This window comes from Cibotium barometz, chromosome 38 (genome assembly GCF_041138505.1).
Source record: "Cibotium barometz isolate CiBa-2024 chromosome 38, ASM4113850v1, whole genome shotgun sequence".
Lineage (NCBI taxonomy): Eukaryota > Viridiplantae > Streptophyta > Polypodiopsida > Cyatheales > Cibotiaceae > Cibotium > Cibotium barometz.
This window is the reverse complement of record NC_141083.1, coordinates 30,266,494-30,287,493: the sequence shown is the minus strand read 5'-3', so window position 1 is coordinate 30,287,493 and position 21,000 is coordinate 30,266,494.

Genomic DNA, 21,000 nt, shown 5'->3' with positions numbered 1-21,000 from the left:
TCCAAACAGTTTGTATTTCCCTCATGTTCTACTATTGCACTTGTTCACTACAAAGCTAGAGAATGAAGAGTGATTTGATTTTTTGGTGCCATTTTCTTGGAGCCAACAAACCATTTTCCCCTTCATTAATATTTCTATCAAGGAAAGAAGGAATAAAGAGAACACAGAGCCAACACACAGAGAGAAGCAACAAAGAACAAAAATGGAGGTTAGCAATGTTTTGATGTTGGTTATGTTCAATTGAGTTCTATAAGTTGGTTATGTGCATTACGATTCGTAAATAATAAAGTTGATAGTAAGATATGTTTTACTATTGGTTAATAATAATAATATGTGCATTATTGTTGGTTAATAATAATAATATATGTTAAAGTTGGTGTTAAGTTACACATATATGTTAATAATCATGAGATAGTGATGTATCTAAGTGTTTCTAGTTTTTTGATGTTTTAGGAAGCAAGAAGCTATAAGAAGAGAAGTATACACTTCCATCTAGACGAAGAGTATGCCCCATTGTACAAGAGAATTGAGGTTTCAATGACGAATCCATCGGTGATACAATTACACAAAATAGCAGGGAAGAAACATATAGATCTTTGGGTTGATGGGTCTATATATTCACCTGATCCTATTACACAAAAATCTCCCCAATTCTCAGGACTAACATCATTTGTCAAGTATGTTTGTGAAGGTAATGTAGGGTTACAGGGTTATACTTAGAGACTTGCAACCCAAGCCCATGTTTCTCCACAATAGATCATGAAACTTAATAGATAATTGTTGGCAAAACAAGAAGAGAACAATGTTTTGCAAGATGTTATGCATGACATGGTAATGCAAAATGCCAGTTTTATTAACCAGGTTAATGATTTATAGGCTATTAATAAGAAGATGAAGATAATGCTAGAGAAGTCTGTCACTTATGGGTCCACAACACAACACGAGAGGTATGTGAACGCCAAAGGTCATATAAACCTATGCAGCACATGTTGGCAAAAGACAGGTGGACAATACAAGTGAAGGATCTATGCACAACATGATAACATGCAAAAGATGTTTAGCAATCTAGAAAATGAAGTGAATCAAGGAATTGAAAAGGTACTCACTAAAGATATGGTGAAGTCCACGCTTCAATGCCCAAAGTTTAAGTTAGTTATTAGTGATGAAGTTATCATACAATGCTTACAAGAGGTATAGGTGATTCCTTCACATCAAATGATATGCAGGGAATATGTGATAAGGTAGGAATAAGTTCTCAGTCTTATGGCATGATATACAAACATTTAGATACAAGGTTTAAAAAAGTGTTACAAAAGAAAAGGGTATTGCCTCTTCCTAAACCATTTCATGTGGTGCAAGCACAATAATCATTAAACAGTAAGGTGGAATAATTAATTGGTGAGCCAATGCAATTATGTCCCAGACTGTTGAGAAAACGTGGTGCTCATGCTAGATCAAGTGTGTGGAGAGGAGAGACTCAAAAAGTATAAGAACAATATCTTGCTTATTAAGTTGTTTATGAATACAACTAGGCCTTGCTCTCATACAAAATGCCTCATAGCTTCACCTTTAAATAGGTGAGCAAGTGGACCTCAAGTCCATTCACACTCACACCCTTCTACATAACCTTAGTCCCTTAATACCTCCCCTCAATACCAACTATGAAAGAATTGGAATAGGTGGTATTGGACATAGGTTGCCTTTATAACATTAGGCATACAAGGATGTCATGGTGGTGTGGTTATCTAGGATTTACAAATGTGTTCCTAGAGCCTTAGAGGCTAATACAATGTTGCCTTCTAAGTCTTTATTTGTTGTCGATGAAGATGTACACCTCGATGATGGTGCACCCCACTCTTTGTATTTGCTTGACTTCTTGTAGATGACATGGTTGAGACATACATGCCATTGCTTCCACCACATGCTTTCCACCTTGACCATTCTCACACAATGATCATGATAAGGTTGCCACCCTTGCTTAAGTGGTTTGCTTTTAAATGGTCCTCCAACATGCTTTATGCTTCCTTGAATAATATATCTCCTCCATGAGTAATGAGGTAGATTTAAATAGGGAAGGGAAAGGGAGGGTCTTACCACTTGCCTTATGGAGTGGTCAAGGGTAGTGTCTACTCCACAATTACAATAGCTTTTATGCATGTTGGTTAAATGATACCCTTTAGGGTTTGAAGTTACAAACTTAATGAGTAGTTGGTTGAGGTAAATACTCAAACAAATAAGGTTTATCATCTTTGGCTCAAGAAGGAGAAGACATGGCTCATAATGTTGCCAATGCCTCTTACAAAAGTAATGCCAAAAGATGCTTAAAATCATGACAACCAACAAGGTAGAGCATTTAGGGATATGCTATGCTCAACCTTACAACTCATCTTGGACGATGAAAGTGCAGAATATGCAGCGGAATGAAATGCCTTGGGTTTGGGAAACGAGAGCATACGGCTTATTACATGCCTATGCCTCTTACAAACAAGAGCCTCAAGGGTAATACACAACAACATTGTAAATGAACACTTAGTGTACATGTGTTCACGTTTAAACAACTCAAGTATTGAGTTTGTTGATGAAAAAACTAGAGATCTTCAACCTCTTTGACTCATGAGATGAAGACAATTGGTTCACAGTTGCACCATTTCTCTTTGGAAGAAGCGGTTTGTCGATGAAGACTTGAATGTGGCACTTATGGTGTGTGCTCGGCCTCCATGTTGATGAAGAAGAGCCTCCTTAATGTAAATGACCTCCTCCTTTGATGGTTAAGACCACCTTAGTGTTAAGCAACACTTTGGTTGATGATTAATATCACCATTAGTGTGTATAAAACATAATTAGTGCTAAAAAATATATTTTTAGTGTAAAATAACACTTATTTTGGTGATTAGTTTACCATTAGTGTTTAATAACACTATTAGTGTTTAAGAACACTTTAAAATAACCTCCCTTTGCTAGATTAATAACTTAATTAGTATTAAACAATACAATTAGTGCTTAAAAGCACACTTTGAAAGCTTTGAAGGCTTGAAAGTTGATGTTGATGTTGAAGCTTGACGGGAATGAGATTTATGAATATCTCATATGGTTGGAATCTTTTCAAAATCAAGAGAAAGCTCAGAAACAAACATTTACTTCATCACTTGATTGATTAGAGCAAAGGAGGTGATGATATGAGCAAGAAAAAATCACCAAGATGAAGCTTTAATGGAAGCTTGAAGGTGAAGATGAACCCCCGCCTGGTCTTTTGCTTCTAGCCGGCGGCACAGTGGATGAAATAGAATCAAATTAGAGCTGTGGCATCTCCACTCATTGGGCTACCATAGCCCTAAGGCCCCTTGCCTAATGGTGGCTTATAGGCGGGCTATGGCTGTACGACCAGTGATCGAAGAAAAAACTACAGGCGGGTTGCTACAGACAGAATGCCGCAGCGACGCGTGAAGGAATCAAACCATTGATGGTACGAAATGATGCGCAGGGCCTCCTCTACATCTTTCATGTTGAAATCTTAGAGAGATTTTGCCTTTATAGCGTGCTGGAAGGCCTCCAATGGAAGAGGGTTGAGCTCCACACAAGAAAGATAAGAGAAAAATGAAGATTTTTGACCTAATCTACACCACATGTGGTTCAAATCACCTAAGCTCTGATACCATGTTGAGAAAACGTGGTGCTCATGCTAGATCAAGTGTGTGGAGAGGAGAGACTCAAAAAGTACAAGAACAATATCTTTCTTATTAAGTTGTTTATGAATACAACTAGGCCTTGCTCTCATACAAAATGCCTCATAGCTTCACCTTTAAATAGGTGAGCAAGTGGACCTCAAGTCCATTCACACTCACACCCTTCTCTCACCCTTCTACATAACCTTAGTCCCTTAATACAGACATGTATGCAAGTATGGGTCAAAGGAAGTGCCGTTTGTCTTGCACACATATAATAATTTTGTATTAGATGTATGCAAGTTACAATCTCTAATGGTAAAAGTTTACAATATATTTGTTGCAGAATGTGGAGGCAGGCTAAAATTTGTTTTGAAGCTTGATGAAAGTGAGGTTATCAAAGGTCAGAAGTTAGAACGTGTTAGTCCAACTCTCATGAATAGAGCACTGGATCTAACATCTTGCCTGGTCATCCTGATTACTTTAGTGTATAGTCTGAGAATGAAATTTGGTGGCCTGCTACATTTGAAGTACCAAAGGAAGATCATGAGATTTTGAAGATTTTCTTTAACTTGACAGAGATACCTAATACAATGCAATGTCAAAATCATGGTGAAAGTTTGTATGTGGAAGGTTATGGTGAGTATCAAGTGGAATGGCACCTTGCTGGAGATCTCAAAACTTTGAAGTGCATGTTTGGTGTGTCAAATGCAGCAAATGCAGTGTTTCCTTGCATATATTGTATACGGTCTTTAGAAAGAAAGGTAAGAATGGAAAGAAACAATGGGAGGAAACAGGCAGAGGAGGGTGTCCTACACGTGATCAATTTGTTTGCCGTGGGGGCCAAATGGTATGAGTAGATCCTAAGTGGGATCCTATTCTTGAAATCCCCTTGACAAGAGTACACTTTTGCACTTTGCATGCACTAGTGAGGATCATAGACAAGTTGGTTTATGAATATGTGTTTTGCTTATAAAATGCAGCCAGCTTCTGATGCCTAAGAAACATGTAAAAGGGTGGAAGAAGTATTATCTGGGATGGGTTTACATCGAGGCCAAGTAGAAATAAAGAAGGATGAAAAAAAGTCCAGAGCAAGCGGCAATGTACCATGCAAGCCTTGCTTTGGCGGGCTCAAAAGCAAGGAAATTCCTCTTTGCACCATGAAATGGAAATGGAGAACTACTAGTACAACAACCAGAGAAATATGAAGCATGGAAAAAGTTACATATGGTCGTTCTTGATCGAAGCAATGGAGGAAAGACTAGAGTAGCAAAAGCAAATGTGTAGATTGCTCTTGACAAATTGGCAGTGCTTTTGCCAGAAGATGACATTTGGACCAGCTGATTCTAAGGAGTTTAAGGAGGTGATTGGTATATATTCTATGCATCAATTGTTGAAGCCTGGACTTCAAGTAGTATAACATATTACATGTGACATTACAATAAGTGTGTCATTACAATTAATTTATATGGTTTTAGAGACTAACTATGATTACGTTGTTTATTGATGTAGCATATATTGCATGCTTATGGTCCTTACTTTGCAAATGAAGGAAGTTTAGCGATATGGTCTACACACGGCATGGAGAGATCTCATTGGCAAGCACGATGTGCTTTCCAAAAGACACCTACTCATGGAGATGGAGTCTATGATGTCAATCCAATGAAACAATTACTTCTATGGTGGTATAGAAAGATAGTAATAAGGTTAGAGGAGAAGAAATCTATGTCCAATGGATCACAGGCAATACACAGTCATATGTGAGGTTAGAAAGGCACGATTTGAGAATTTATCAGGTAGAGAGAAACATGCTGAATGGTTGAGAACTTAAGAAAGAGAGGGAAGCAAGTGGAAAACCCGAGAGTCAAGTGTTTCAAATGAGAAAATGCAAGTTGAAACTCTGTAATTTTTTGTAGATGCAAGTATTACTCTACTAAACCAAAATGGCTTTCACATAGAGCTTGTAAACCAATGTGATATATCACCCATAATCTCACTAACTATAACCATAATATTAAATGATTTTATGTGCAAGAGTATATGCATACTTGTGTGTGAACAGTTGTGTTATTTTTAAAGTTGACTAAACTATTACTTATAAGTGCTTATAAGTGGTGAGACATTTACATTTTATAGTCTTCTAGCTTTCAAGGCATGGCAGTACGCACCAAGCAAAGTGCTAAGAGAAACCCTACTAAGACTCGCCCAACATAGCCCCAGGTCAATATATCAACAGAGAGACTGATAGTGAGCGCACTCAATTTGACAATCCAAGAGGCAATACTATAGGTACAGCGCATCCACATCCGTCACATCACAAGAAGCGTAGATGGAGACCAGGCACTGGTGCTCTTTGAGAAATAAGGAAGTATCAAAAAAGTACAAACTTAATCATACTGAGGGCGGCATTTTTAAGACTTGTGAGAGAGATATTGAAAGATCTCTAGCGAATGTCTCGTAATAGGTTCTATGGAAGACTTAGTTCTACATTCAACAATGTGCAGCGAGATGTGGTCAGCCCAAGTGTTGCTAGCTCTTTAAGAAGCAGCTGAGGCATATTCGGTGGACCTCATCTATGATGGTCAGTTGGCAACAGCTATTCATGCGAAGCGCATCACTCTTATGGACAAGGATTTGAGACTTGTATGAAGGATTCATAATAATGGGCGATGCCTTCAGTTTGAACATGGATAATATGAGTTGATAAATCATATGATGCGTTGTAAACCTATGTTTCAATGTACTTGTAATCTATGAGAAGTGTTTTTAATACAAGTACAATTTGATGTTTCTTTCTCAATATCTTTTGTGTTATTATCTTTTTCTCTTGTATAGTTTTTCAAGTTTATTAAAAGCATTATTATTATGTTCAAAGGCCTCATATGGATTTAGGATTTTTCACACATGTATGCATGAAAGACTATAAGTGTATAAAATTTCAATGAATTTAGAAATTTTAGAAATTTTGTCTTTACTAAAAGAATTTAAAAAAAATTACTCTAAAAATTAGATTACTTTAAACATGGAATAAAGTTCTAAAAACCCTAAGGAATTAGTGAGATGTTGCATCAAAGGGGATTTTATAAATAAGAAAATTACCAAATATAATAAAAATTACTAAAAATTTAAGATTTATTTATTTCCATTCTATAAAGATATAAATATAAGTTATATTGTTAGTTTTTGAAGTTATAAATATAAGTTTAGAGTCTTTCATTTTCATTCTATTTTTGTTTTATCTTCTTCAAGAACATGGCTCGCACACCAAGCAAACTGCTAGAAGGATTGATCCTATGAAGGTCAGCCCCCAGCACCACTGACACATCGCAAACATTGGTGGAGACCTGGCACCGTCGCTCTTCGAGAAATTAGAAAGTATCAAAAGATGACAGACCTTCTGATCCCGAGGAGACCTTTTCATCTCCTCGTTTTAGGGAGATCATGAATGATTTGAACGCGAGCCGGATATCTCGATGGCATTGTCGGGTCGGAAATAGTGAGGGTCCCACACGATGGACAACAATAGCTTTGGAAGCTCTTCAAGCTGGTGAAGATTTTTTGGTGGACATGTTTGGTGACATAGTGTACGTAGCAGTCCATGCCAAGAGAGTCACCATCACTGGCAAAGATATGTGGCTAGTTCTAGGAACTGGAGGGAAGATTATGGTGATGAGCCGCATATTTAGGGAGATCTTGTAATCTCATGTATATGCCACAATGTAATCTCATGTGATCATGATGTAAATGCTTTACTTAATGAAAATATATTTTTTTGATCCTTGCCAAGTGTCTACTTGATTATATCTGGCAATCATAATTGTATTATGATTTTAATTTTTAATTAATGATAAAATATTATTTGTTGATCACATGAATACAACAAAACTTCAAAAATATATTTTTATTAATATAGAAACTGTTACATCATGACATAGAAGCAAGTACAAAAATCCTAAACTCTGTGCCTCTTAGTACTAGGCTCAATAGAGTCAGTAGGAGCAACAAAATTTCCTTCTAGCTCGAGTTGGTGGATAGCATGAAGATCAATCTTCTTGTAGCAAGGCATAGGCCAAAAAGTGAATGAATCTTCCCTCCATGCTGAGCTTTGAATAAATATAGGAGCTTGGAGCGCTTCACAAGCACCACCTTCTCTAAGCTTGATGTCACAGGCATGGACTTGAATGCAACACCCTTTGTTAAAGCCTTGATCTTCATGAGAGAGACATGAGGGGAGCATACTTTGTGAAAGACAATGATGTTTTGGAAAATCTTGCCAATATACTCCTTCAAAGCTGCATCCTGGAGTCTTCCTCTGCCACCCCTTGTTCAACCAGCTCTTGATGCAAACTCATTGACATAAATAAGAAATTATTTGCATGCAAAAATAAAATATAAAAAATTATTCCAAAATACAATTGCATATGAAAACAAATATTTTTAAGTAAGTTGAAATTGTCTCTGTGGGGCCTCAGGGGCCTGGGGACCCCACACATGCAAGCTGGCATGCATCGGAGCCCTCCAGGCATGCCAGCCGAAGGCTGGCGAGGATGGCCCTGATTCTAGGTCCCCAGGTCCCTGAGGCCCCGCACAAAAATTTTCAGGAAGATTAAATTTTTTCTTTTACATACCCTCTTAGCCTCATCATTCTATATCCCGACCGGTGCATCTAGGTCTGCCCCAGTGATCACTCTATCACCATGTATAGGGTCCAAGAGGTCAATGCGTGGTCGAGGTCCAAAGAGCTCCTCTTGCAACCTCTCAAATTATGCATCTGAGATATCATACTTAGGAGCAGCTTCTGCAACACTTCTTTGGATGTGGATGATTGCAGAGACATCATCCATGCTCGTACCATCGTATCGGCCAATCTCAGTTACTTGTGGAGGGACATCCACAATGTTAAAGTTGATGAGGTCTTCATCAACATCCCAGACAAGGTGGCAATACATCTCTTCCTCCCTCAAATCCAAGACCTTAAGGACATCCTGCATGAGCAAGTACTCAATACCATCTATAGTGATGGCACTCAATGATGCAAGTTTTGCATTCTCAGTAGGATCTCAGTAGGATGGGCTACCTCCTGGTGGATAGTCGACAAGTCCAAAGACAAGCTACGTGCCTCCTCCTCTTGCTTGTCAAGGACTGTCTCCTCTAGCTCCTTCTCTTCATAGGTGAGAAGAGGCACCACTGGCTCCTCATCATTATCCTCTTCAAAATCTAAGCATAATATACAAATAGCAAAGGCAATATCCTGCTCTATGAGATCGATCGGGTCTACCGACTCCAAAGTGAGGGGCACAGAAGTAGATCGGAAGGGGGAGGGAAACATGTGCAAGTGCTCTTTACACAACCTTTCTATGGTTGTCACCACTCTTCATGGAGAAGAAGAACTCTAGGGGTATCCACTGAGCAGTGGAGTCAGGGATAAAAAATGTGATATCATCACATCCCGTGCAAAAATATGCAAGCACTGAGCTATCGGGCTCTAGAGTCCTAAATATATTCTCTAGCTCAACACTATAACAAAACCTAGGGTAAATTTGGTCCCACATCTAACCGTTAAACGGGTCTCACTCATCCACTATGCGAACGCATCATGATGAGAAACCATGGTGAAGGCGTAAAGGGAGCAACAAACAAGGTGGATAGAAAGTGAGAGATAGAGAATGGAATAGAAGTGAATGAAAATAACCCCTACTTATACCTATAAATATGAATTTATATATTATTTCATTAAAACTTTCATAAAGTAATATATATTTTATTAAAATTTTAATGGAGTAATATTTATTTCATTAAAACTCCAAGAGCTCCAACACATCCTGCATGAGGAGGTACTCCACCCCTTCAATGGTGATGGCACTCAATGAAGCTAGTGGTGGGTCATGACTTTGGGTTTCGTGAGGCTGGATGGATGCATTTTATACTTATGTTTATTATTGTACTTAAAATATCTATAAACTTATATTTATTTTAATACCTTATGTTTATACTTTAGTAAATAAAGGACACTTCAATAAAATATAATAAATAATAAATCATACTTCTATTTCTTATTACATATTATTATTATTATTATTATATTAAATTATTTACAAATTTACTTATATTATTATTTGTACTTAAATATATACTTAAAGTTATATTTATTTTTATACTTATATCCATAGACTTAAAATTAATGACACTTCATTAAAATATAAGAAATCATAAATCATATTTATATTTCTAGGATAATTAATTATATTATTGTTTACAATTAAATTGTACTTACTTATACTTATCTTTATTTTCTTACATACTAATGGGTTCGAAACATAATAGACTTAAAAAAACCACTACAATTTATGAAAATGAAATAAAATTAAATTTACAACACTTTTAGAGAAACAATTTTTAATATTCACTTGGAAGAATAAGAATTAAATGGACTCTAAAATTTCAAGGATGTGTGGAGCAACACACTGCTTGCATGTTTTGTAATGTTCACTTCGACTCCCAACCTTCCTACCATCCAACTTGAAATAAAAATTACAAGGGGGATCATTGGACATGAGTTGGATTTCTTGCCTCTCAGAAAACTAAGGGGCCAATGACTTTCTACATTAACGCCGCTAAAAGGTTCATAACCCTCCCCAAAGAATATTCACATCAATGAGTGCTGAATGTGTGCCATCTCGCATGTCTTGGTCCAAGCTGAGGCACTTCCCTTGTCGTCATTAGGGCCAAAAACGTCTCAAAATGGGCTGTGTAAGGAATTTCGCTAACTTGCTAATTAGTAGAATGTTGACGGTCAAAACGGCTCCAAATTTAGCCGTTTTGGGTATTTAAAGCGTATCTATCTGATTGAATACGTATCTAAGTGTATATTTTAAAATCTTAAAAAATAGATCGTTTTCATGCTACTCTTTAATGGCTCGTCTCGAAATTTGTCCTCTTTTAGTGACTACGCGGCAAAATGACCATTCTCTCCAAACGCGCTCTTATCCATTCTCCAAAAAAATTTCACTCCTCTGCTTCTCTAAAAATTTCACAAGCTACATCTCATTCTCATTCTTCTGTGTCTCTCATGATCTAATAGCTCTGCTTATACTTTTTGCTCGGTTAGTAATGAGTGATACATCTAATCGTAAGTTTCATTTGAACATCAAGCTCAACCAAGAGTATGCAACTACACGGAGTGTCTACCAAAGATCCCTATCATGTGCAAATGAAGCTCAACATCTTCGCAACGAAGGAAAGAAGCATATTGACCTATGGACAGATGGAAGTCTATATCCACCGGATCCCAAAACAGGAAGGTATCCTTCTTTTCACACACCACATGATTTGATTAGATTTGTTGGTGATGGGGAGGATGGCTTACTTGGTTATAGTTCAAGACTATCTCAATCACATTAATTATGCAGAATATACTACATATCTTCAAAATACTTCATCTTTGAATGCAACAAAAATTTTAGAACTTGAAAACGAAATAGTGTCTTTGAAACAAGAAAATGATCAATTGAAATCCTTAAAAGAAACTCCAATAGGATTAAGAGCACGAGTAAAACGAATGCGGGATGTAGTTAACTTAACAGAGAGATCTGGACAAAGAAAAAAAAGGTTAAAACTTGTAAGAGATCATGTTACTAACCTTCTAGGATTTGACATGTCTAATGCTCAGGAAAGGGTGAGATTTTTGAATGAGCTTATGAATAGGTCGGAGATCTTGAAACTTTTAGAACTTCCTTAAAATCAAACTCAAAAAAAACTGGTCTTTCAACATCTATTAAAAGATATGGACTTATTAGTCCAGCCTTCCCAAATGCAAGAAGTTTGTGACACAGTGGGAGTGAGTAGAAAGGGATACAGAGCCATCTCTAAAACCTGGTTCAGGGTCCTTAAGTATTACAAAATCAAAGCTTTTGGGTTGCCTAGACCTCACAATGTTGGAAAATATAGAACTCTGTTAAATGAGGAAATTTCTAAACATTTCGGAGAGTATTTCCATATTGAGGGAACAATGCCATATGAGACAAAAAAAAAAATCATCTTTTGAATACAACGTTTATAATAATATTTGGATGAACATTAGAAAAGTCCAATCTTTTATGGTGAGATATTACAACATAAGAGAAATAGATTGTGAAGGAAAACTTGTATTTGTTTTAAAATTAGATGAAGCTCAAATCCAAAAGTGTCAAAAAATGGAAAGAATATCTATATCCCTAATGAATAAAGCATTGGACTATAGTCAGGGTAAGCTTGATTCTCCATACCACAAAACTCAATCAGAAATGGAGCTATGGTGGATTGGATCAGCTCAGGTACCAGTAGAGAGTCATGAAACATTAAAGTGGCTCTTCTCAAAAACAGACATTCCTTCAGTTATTCAGAGCCAAAATACAGGTGAACACCTTCATGTTGACGACATAGGTGATTTCATTGTGGAATGGCATTTGAGTGCCGACCTCAAGGCGTTGAAGTGTATGTTTGGTGTATGTGGAGGAGCAAATACCAAATATCCATGTCTTTATTGCATGGCAAGCACAGGAACAAAAGAATGGCTTGCAGAAAATGAGATTGGAAAACCACCATCCAGAAATAATGTGAATGTTGTCGATTATCCAACTTCTGTTAAAATATGGGATCCAATTCTACCAATACATTTGAAAAATGTGCATATATGTACACTGCATGCAGAGATAAGAATCTTGGACAAATTGCTCAGACTTCATCTGGACTATGCATATTCTATTAAGCCGACTAAACTTGCAGATGAGTGCATAGAAAAGTGCGAAGTCTTGCTCTCTCAAATGGGTTTTCATGGTGGGGAAGTGCATCTTAAAAAAGATCCTGTTCTTTCTGGAGGTACAGGTGATGTTCTGCAAGATGTTTCAATGGGAGGAGCAAAAGCGAGAAGATTTTTGAGCAACCATGACACCAAACAAGTCAACGCAATGTGGAACTGTTGGAAACAGCTGTGTGTCATCACCACAAATGTCAAAAGTAGACCAGATGTAGCCAACAAACGTATGGAAGTTTGGAAAAAACTCGACAATTTTTTCAAAGTCCTTAGACGACAAGTTGGTTCAAATACTTATGCAGATGATTTCAAAAACGCAATAAAGCTTTTGATCAAAGCTATCACAGATGCCTGGGGAGAAAAAGACATAACTTATTACTTGGTGAGTATTCAGACTTATCAAAACAGTTATAAATTGGTGTGTCCAGACTTATTACTTGTAATTTCTTAAATGTACTAACAAAAATTTTCTTTGTAGCATATTCTTTACTTGCATGGACCATATTTTGCTACAGAAGGACCACTTGCAACATGGAATACACAAGGAATGGAAAAGTCTCATTATCAAGCGAGAACTTCCTTTTTTAGATGTACCCGAAGAGGAGGAGGTGGACAAAGAAGAAGCAATGCACTAAACGAATTATTCAATTGGTTCTACAGGAGGCAATTACAAAGGATGAGATCAAAGACCCAGCAATCTGAAACTACACCAACACCTCAAGAAAGAGACTAATGATTACTAACACATTTGTACCTCTAACAAAAAATTTTGCTGAAATAAAGTTGGTCCTTGCAAAATATTGTGTACATTAGTATTTGATTCTCTCGGGACTACTTGGCATGTCACCTCTGTATCTCAAAAATTTTCTCCTTCTATAACCTCCAAGAAGATTGATATCTGACACCTCAGCTGCAGCTGCATAGCTAGAGTAGCAAAGAAAGTATCCTGCTCTTGAGGCATTGAAACCTGCAGCATATCCAAAGATTCTAAGAGCAGCAGCTCTCTCTAGAAGCAAAACCTTGTTAGCATTTATTTGAAGGGGAGTATATCCCATAAACCTTGACAACACCTTCAAGGCAAATATTGGCAACTCAGCATCTTCAGAGAAGTTCATGTGGAATGCACAAAACACAGCCTTATCCAATGTAGGCAAGTAGTGCATGAGAGCAGATGAAGGCCTTCTTGACCTAGTTTCTGTAGATTTCACTCTGGTGCCTCTAGCTCTTCCCAGAAAATCATCCTTGTCAAGCAATTCAATCTGCAAGACAAAAACCTCAATTAAAAAAAATTACAATCACAATAACATTTAACAAAAGATTAAATGGAAGCTACCTTCTGCAACTCATCCTCAATTACTACTTTGTCTTTCATCAAGTTGCAAGAGCCAACCCTTTCCACTTTATCAGAATCTGCCTGAAGCTTGAAATCTCTGCCAAAAGACTCAATACCTAACTCAATTAGCCTGTCCTCAAAATCCTCATCACTCAAGGAAGGTTTCCCCTCTTCCATTTTTTTAAGGCACAAGGCAAGTGCATCAGTAGCAGGGATAAATGAGTTGTCAGATGTTTGCAAATCAAGTGCCAAAAACTCTTTCTTTGGCTCTACTTCTGTATCAATAAAGTCTTTGGCCACTTCACAAGCTTCTGAAATTGCTGCAATACAGTAGTCTTCTCTGATATTGAAGAGACATTGAAGATAGGAAAGAGGAATAAAATCTTTCTCATTGATATAAAAGAAAGGAAGGTTTGGAAGAGTAACAGAGGATTCAGATATACTTGCTACCTCTGAAGGCTCTTCAGTAATAGTGGAAGCCCTAAATTCTGCAACATCAAGATTTGCACTTTCTCTCTCCTCAGCTTGAACATCAATTTCTTCCTCTTCTAAAACTTCACATTTCTCTAACTTTGAAACTGTGGTGACATTTAAGTTTTCTTCCTCATTCTCTGTATCAATTTCTGGTTGTTGCTCTTTATCCTGTATTTCTGCTTTCAAAAATAGGAAGAAAAGAAAGGAGACATCCTTGGGGACAAGGTTGCAATGCTTTTTATGGATAGGACAAGAAATGGATGAAGGGCATGTGAAAGAAGTTCTATTTGAAAATCTACTGAACCTCTTTGTTACTTTGGCTTTCTCCACAGATAGCTGTGTAAAATCTGTAAGGTGACAAAAATCATGGTCTTCGATACGAAAACAATGGGCTTGAATTGACATTTCAAATTGCTTGTACTCATCTTCAAGAATGTCCTTGAGCTTCAACAAAACATCTGAAAGAGAAAACCTTGGATTGAAAATATCCACTGCATCAACGTATATCTTCATATCATGACCATCTTGCAAAATAGCATTCAAGAGTTTCTCACTTGGGCTTTCTTCAACAAGCTCATGTCGACCCGCAACACCTTTACTCATTGAGATATTTGAGAAAAATGCCTGAAAAATTCTGATGTGCCAGAACCAAGCGAAAATGAAAGGTCCAAAAAAATTGGAATGACTCTATCGCTTGGTGCGGGCTTTGACAATTCCAAGGTCTCGAAATTAATTTTGATTTTTGCAAAAAAAGGGTTTGGAAGAGAAGACGGTGCACAGCTTGATCTGACGCAAATGAGTGGTCCAAAACTGGGGAAAAAATTTGAAAGCGCGTGACTAAAAGACATTAAATAGTGACCGTTTATGCCACGTGGAAATAATGATTACATACCACGTGTACTCAACGGTACTTTGTACGACATATCCGAGGTATAAAAACTTAATATTGTTAAAAATATTCATTTTTTTCTCCGACACTGTATCAAGCGAAACCAGGCTACCTTTTGTTTCCCAACCCGACTTTTCCCATATCAAGCGTTTTCACAATTCCCTACCCGAATCAAGCGATTACGAACATCCGAGATCCTTGGATTCTCCGAATCGCTTCGTTCGGGACTTCTAGTTTTTTTTAGTTCCTGCCCGCATCAAGCGATTACACATATCCGATTCTCTAGGATTCTCCTTATCGCTTTGTTCGGGTCTTCAAGTTTTCATTAAATCCTGCCCGCATCAAGCGATAACACACATCCGATCCTCTAGGATTCTCCTCATCGCTTCGTTCGGGTCTTCAAGTTTTCATTAAATCCTGCCCGCATCAAGCGATAACACACATCCGATCCTCTAGGATTCTCCTCATCGCTTCGTTCGGGTCTTCCATTTTTCATTAAATCCTGCCCGCATCAAGCGATAACACACATCCGAACTTCTAGGATTCTCCTCATCGCTTCGTTCGGGATTTTTCTTTTTTTTATTTCGTGCCCGAATCAAGCGATTATCACCTTCCGTAATCTTTGGATTCGCTATATCGCTTCGTTCGGGCTACCTCATTTTTTTGTCCTATTATACAAATTGCTTGATCTGGTCTCTTTTTTAAGCTTCAATGGCATGGACAAAGCAGACTGCAAGGAAAGTTTACCCACCATTGGAGACTGAAAAAGCTGAAGACAAGCCAGGACCTTCCGAACAGGAAAAGCCCCTTCCAAAGCCTCGTGCGAGGGCGACAGCAAGAAAGAGATTGAATTATCAGGTGAAGTCCTTAAGAGAGATAAGAGCAGCACAGAAATCTACAAGTCTTCTCATCCCTCGACTGCCATTTACTCGGGTTGTCAGGGACATATCAGAAAGGTTAGTTGGTAAAATGAGAAACACATATCTTCAGAAAGTTTGATGGGAAACCCAGGCCCTCATGTGTCTTCAAGAGGCTGCTGAAGATTTTTTAATCGACTTTATGAATGATGGCTACATTGCTGCTGCATTTGCTCATAGGATCACTCTTATGAGCAAAGATTTTGTGCTGGTGTCCAGACTTAGATATAAGTTTGACAAAGCTTTGGAGCCTATTCCAAGTCAAGATATGAGAGCTTTTGAAATTCTTAATATCCCTCCAGCAAGGCAACCCAAGCAGTCTGTTGTTATTGAAGATATTTCTCATCCTTATGATACAAGAAAAGCTCAGGATATCAAAGAAGAAGTTGAAAAAGAGAGACAGCAGGAGAAAATTTCAGAGGATGCACTTCTTTCTCAGCAAGCTGAGATTCTCCATTCATCCAATTCAGAGCTTTATAAGAATGTGACAGGTCAAATGATAGTAGATGTGTCCATGCCTGGAGAGGATGAGGTGTATTGTGACATTGCCCCTGAGGACACAAGCATGCTAGTGAATCCTAATATTGAGATATCTGACACAGTCCTCTTCATCTGCCTGAGGTTTGTAGGGATTTGCTTTTGTTTTCTTGATGAATTTCCCAGGAACCATATTTTGTTGACATGTTTTGTTTGTGTATCCAGATGTCTTATGAGGGATCTTCATGAATCAATGGCTGTGCAAGTGACAATTCTTGATCCCCTTGTTACACAGTGCCTTTTCAATAGGCAAGGGGATCTTGCAAGTTTTCTCAAAAACTTTGATATGCTTACCTGCAATTACATTGTGTACCCTTATGTTGAAGTGTAAGACTCATACTCAATTACCTTTTGCCTATTATAGACATGACAGTATTCATTACTAATTTCAGTACTCATATTATCACAGAGGCCATTGGAGTCTTATTATTATCAATCTATTGGATAGAGATGTGATCTTTATGAACTCTTTGGCATCCATCCATGGGAGAAGTAAAATGTAAGAATCAATTTTGCCATGTGTTGACCCTCAAATTTCTTGCATGATTTCAATTATTTGGTTGACCCTCAAAATTTTATGTTTGCAGTGCTGCCAAACTTATCTTGAGTTTTCTAGCCTCTACCTATGTAGACTACAAACTTGAAGATTTTAAGTACTTCAATCAGGAAGTTCCCTTGCAGAAAGACTCAACATCTTGTGGATGGATGGTTCTTGCTAATGCTTGGAGATTTCTTGAGTCAAGATTCAGAATGACAACACTTCCTGTAAGTTCATGAATAAAAACCATTGATTGATTTAGTGAATACATTTAGTGACCTGTTTTCTTACTTTCTTATTTTCTTTTGTCTTAGTTGCATGAGTATTCAGATTCTTGGGTAAGTTGGGTAAGGGAGAAGGCAGTGTCCATGGTTTTGAGCAGATCCATCAATCCATATGATCCTGATTCTCCCTTTCCACCTGGAGCCAAGGATACAACTTCAAAGAAAAGGAAAAGGGAGAAGAAGGAAAGCAAAGACAAAGATGACTCATTCAAGAAGGAAAAGACCTCTGCCAAAGAGAAGAAGAAGAGAAAGAAGAGCCCTTCCAAGAGCAAGTCTTCCAAGGGGAAAAAGAGCCATTCTAAAGAGAAGAGCCATTCTAAATTAAAGATCCCTCAGGCTATAGAGAAGATCCCTACCCCTCCTGTTAAAGAGAAGAGCCCTAGCCCACTTGCTAAAGAGAAGACCCCTAGCCCTCCTGCTCAAGGGAAGACACCTATGAAAGAGAAGATCCCTAGTCCTCCTACCAAAGAGAAGAGCTCTTCTCCAGCTCAAGAGAAGACACCTATCAAAGAGAAGACCCCTGTCAAAGAGAGGAGTGCTGCTAAAGGTCTTCCTTTTCACTCACCAGTGAAATTTAAAATTCAAAAGCGTCGTTTGTCCAACAAAGGTAGTAAGAGGGAAAATGTTGGCTCTCCATTAAATTTCTTGTTCATGTTCCCCAAGAAGACTGCCAAGTCTCCAAGGCCAACCTCCAAAGAACCTTCTCCAAAACCATACCCCACTGCCAAATCTCCCTCGCCAACACGTGAAGGTCTCAAAGAGGAGCCCAACTTACCACCATTAGGGGAATCCACTCTAAAGTCTTCCTCTCCAACACCTCAAGTGCTGAAAACTCCAGAACTTGAACCTCAATCAACAAAATTTGATCGAAGCAAACAGAAGAGAGAAAGATTCTCTAAAGATGCAGGGTCATCTCATGCCAAAAGGAAAGTTGATTTTGTAGAGTGATTCCACATATTGGATTTTGTTTTGTTCATTTTGTCCATATGAACACACCTTTTTTGGGACAATTTTCTGTAAAATTCTGTATCAATAATTTGATATTCAACTGTTAAACCTTGTTTTGTGTCGCGAACAATTTGTTAACCAATTTTGTGAAGAAGACGAGACGAAATCTAGTAGAATATATTGATTACATTATCCTTTTCAACTATACAAACTTGCCCTTGCAAGTGGCTCAAATATAACTTTTTTTGGGGGGAGACATGTGATGCATGAGGTTACACTCTCCATCCTTGTACGGATAACAATATCATCTACTTTGAATCTATATTCAGGTGATATTTCATCCAGAAACTCAAGCGACTCTCTAACATGTTGTAGTCGCCAGTTTGATGTTACTATGAGTTTCCTGGGATCTATGAATGGATGGACCATGATGTTAAATTCAAACTCTGGACAATTCTCTTCAGAATCCAAAGGGACCCAACTACCAAGCTTGCTTTTCCATCTCCTATAGTCATAGCCCAAAACTAAGGATTGGCGACACAGTTGGTATGAGATGGACAAAGAATTTGGGCTTACTCTACAACTGATATTGTCCCCCATATGAAAAGTTTCCTTGGTACTCCATCCTTCTCCAAGTACAGTGTCCAGATCAGTCAGAGATAGTCTTCTATTAAGCCACATCGTTCTTGTCCTCTCCAATTCCATTGTTTTGAAACATGCCACAAAGACATGTATAGGCAAGAACCATTGAAGTTTAATCCTTCTTGAAATCCTTCCAGGAGACATTGCTTTAAGAATATCATCTTTGATTTTGGATTTGAAGCTTGTTATGGTATTTGGATCAGGAACTTCCCATTCTAGTGACATTATTGTGGGAATAGGTATGTCATACAATTCTCCATGAACACCTTCTCTTGATGGAACCCTGTATTCTGCAAAATACACAAATAAATCCACTGATTTGTAAAATGAAGGTGGTTTGTCTGCGTACATGACATCTGCAATCCCCTTGTGAATTGCCTTGAATGTGCCACTTAAGCTCTCAACAGGCTGCCACTCCACAGCTGTTGACGGAAAGATAACTGAAATGAAACAAACAACAAATATATCAGAAAGAGAAATATTGTGTTGTGTCAAATAGATAAAGGTTTGTTGAATTACAGTAAGAATGGAGAATTGGATGTTCATCCAAGTTCAACACCATGTCTTTGGCCATGTAGACATGTTGAACTTTTGCAAGCCAGCCATTGTCGGTCACTTTGAATGCAAGAACACGACCTTTCCAATGGGATTTCACTTCATTTCGCTTGGTTCTTTTCACCCTGTGGGCACCTTTGCAAGAGGGAAGCATTGTTACCCAATCATTCACACGAAAAGACATGGGTTTCCAAACACCATCTTCTCTCGTGTTATGAAAATCACAAGAAGTTATATTATGAGAAGGACGACGTGACGACGCCATAGAAGCTCACAGATAAGAGAAAAATAGTAAATCTTTTGAAAGTGCAAAGAAGAAAGGATAAACCATATGCCAAAATGAAGGGAAGGCGGAAAGTAGACGTCTGATGTTTTGTCATTAATAGCATTGTTTTCAAGGCCTGAAAAGAGGATTTCGTATCTTAATGCTTGATTTTTTGAAATAAAAAATGGAACAAGATGTCACTATTTTGGACCCAAACTTTAATGTTAGCCATCGTAAACGTCTAAATTTAGCCGTTTTAGCCGTTCGCCACTAAAATAGAACCGTTAAGAAGACATTTGGAGGAGACAAGAATGCCATACTTTTGTATACGTGTCAATTCACAATTGGACAATTTCTTAATCCTTAGATTAACAAACAGCCCTTTTCTAGCCGTTTTTGGCCCTAATGAGAAATTATCGTAGAAGTCGCCACCTCCTATACTTGAAGCGAATGCACAAAGTTTGTCTTGCAAATGAAGTACATGTCATAAAAAACAAACAACCAACATAAAAACATAAAAACAACAATCAACAACAAACATAAAAAGAACAACAACGATCGGTGTCTTGCAATGAAGTACTTTATGAATAAAAACTATAAACAACCAACAACAGTGTAATCTTACCTAAAGGTAACATCTGACACAGTGATTTACACTCAATGATATCATCATGGTGACTTCTCTTGACTTCTCACCTAGTAACTGAGTCATCCAATCCTTAGATGGGCACTTGCATTGATACATAATCTTAGTTTTCTTTACTACTTCACGGGATCCAAACAAATGTGTAAACAAACCAAACGGTACAAACCAACTTAGATGCACATCTCTAGAGCTTGTGGAGGATTTCATGGCAGCATGAACATCAGTTTTTATCTTTACCCTACATGCTCTGACATGTCTAAGCTAGGATTATACCATTCTTGGCTAGACAACGGTGGTGGTGGAATGTACTCCAAACTATGTCTCTCCACAACATATGTGGAATCATAAAAGTAAACATTCTGAGATGCCAATTCGCTTGCACTCTTGTTGTCATAGATCAAGGCACCTATCTCTGCATGTAAAATATTTAGCTTTCCACTTAAGCACTCTACATTTTGCCATTCATGCAGAGTTGATGGATATAAAGCTGCAAGCAACAAACATGCTTGTATTAAAACT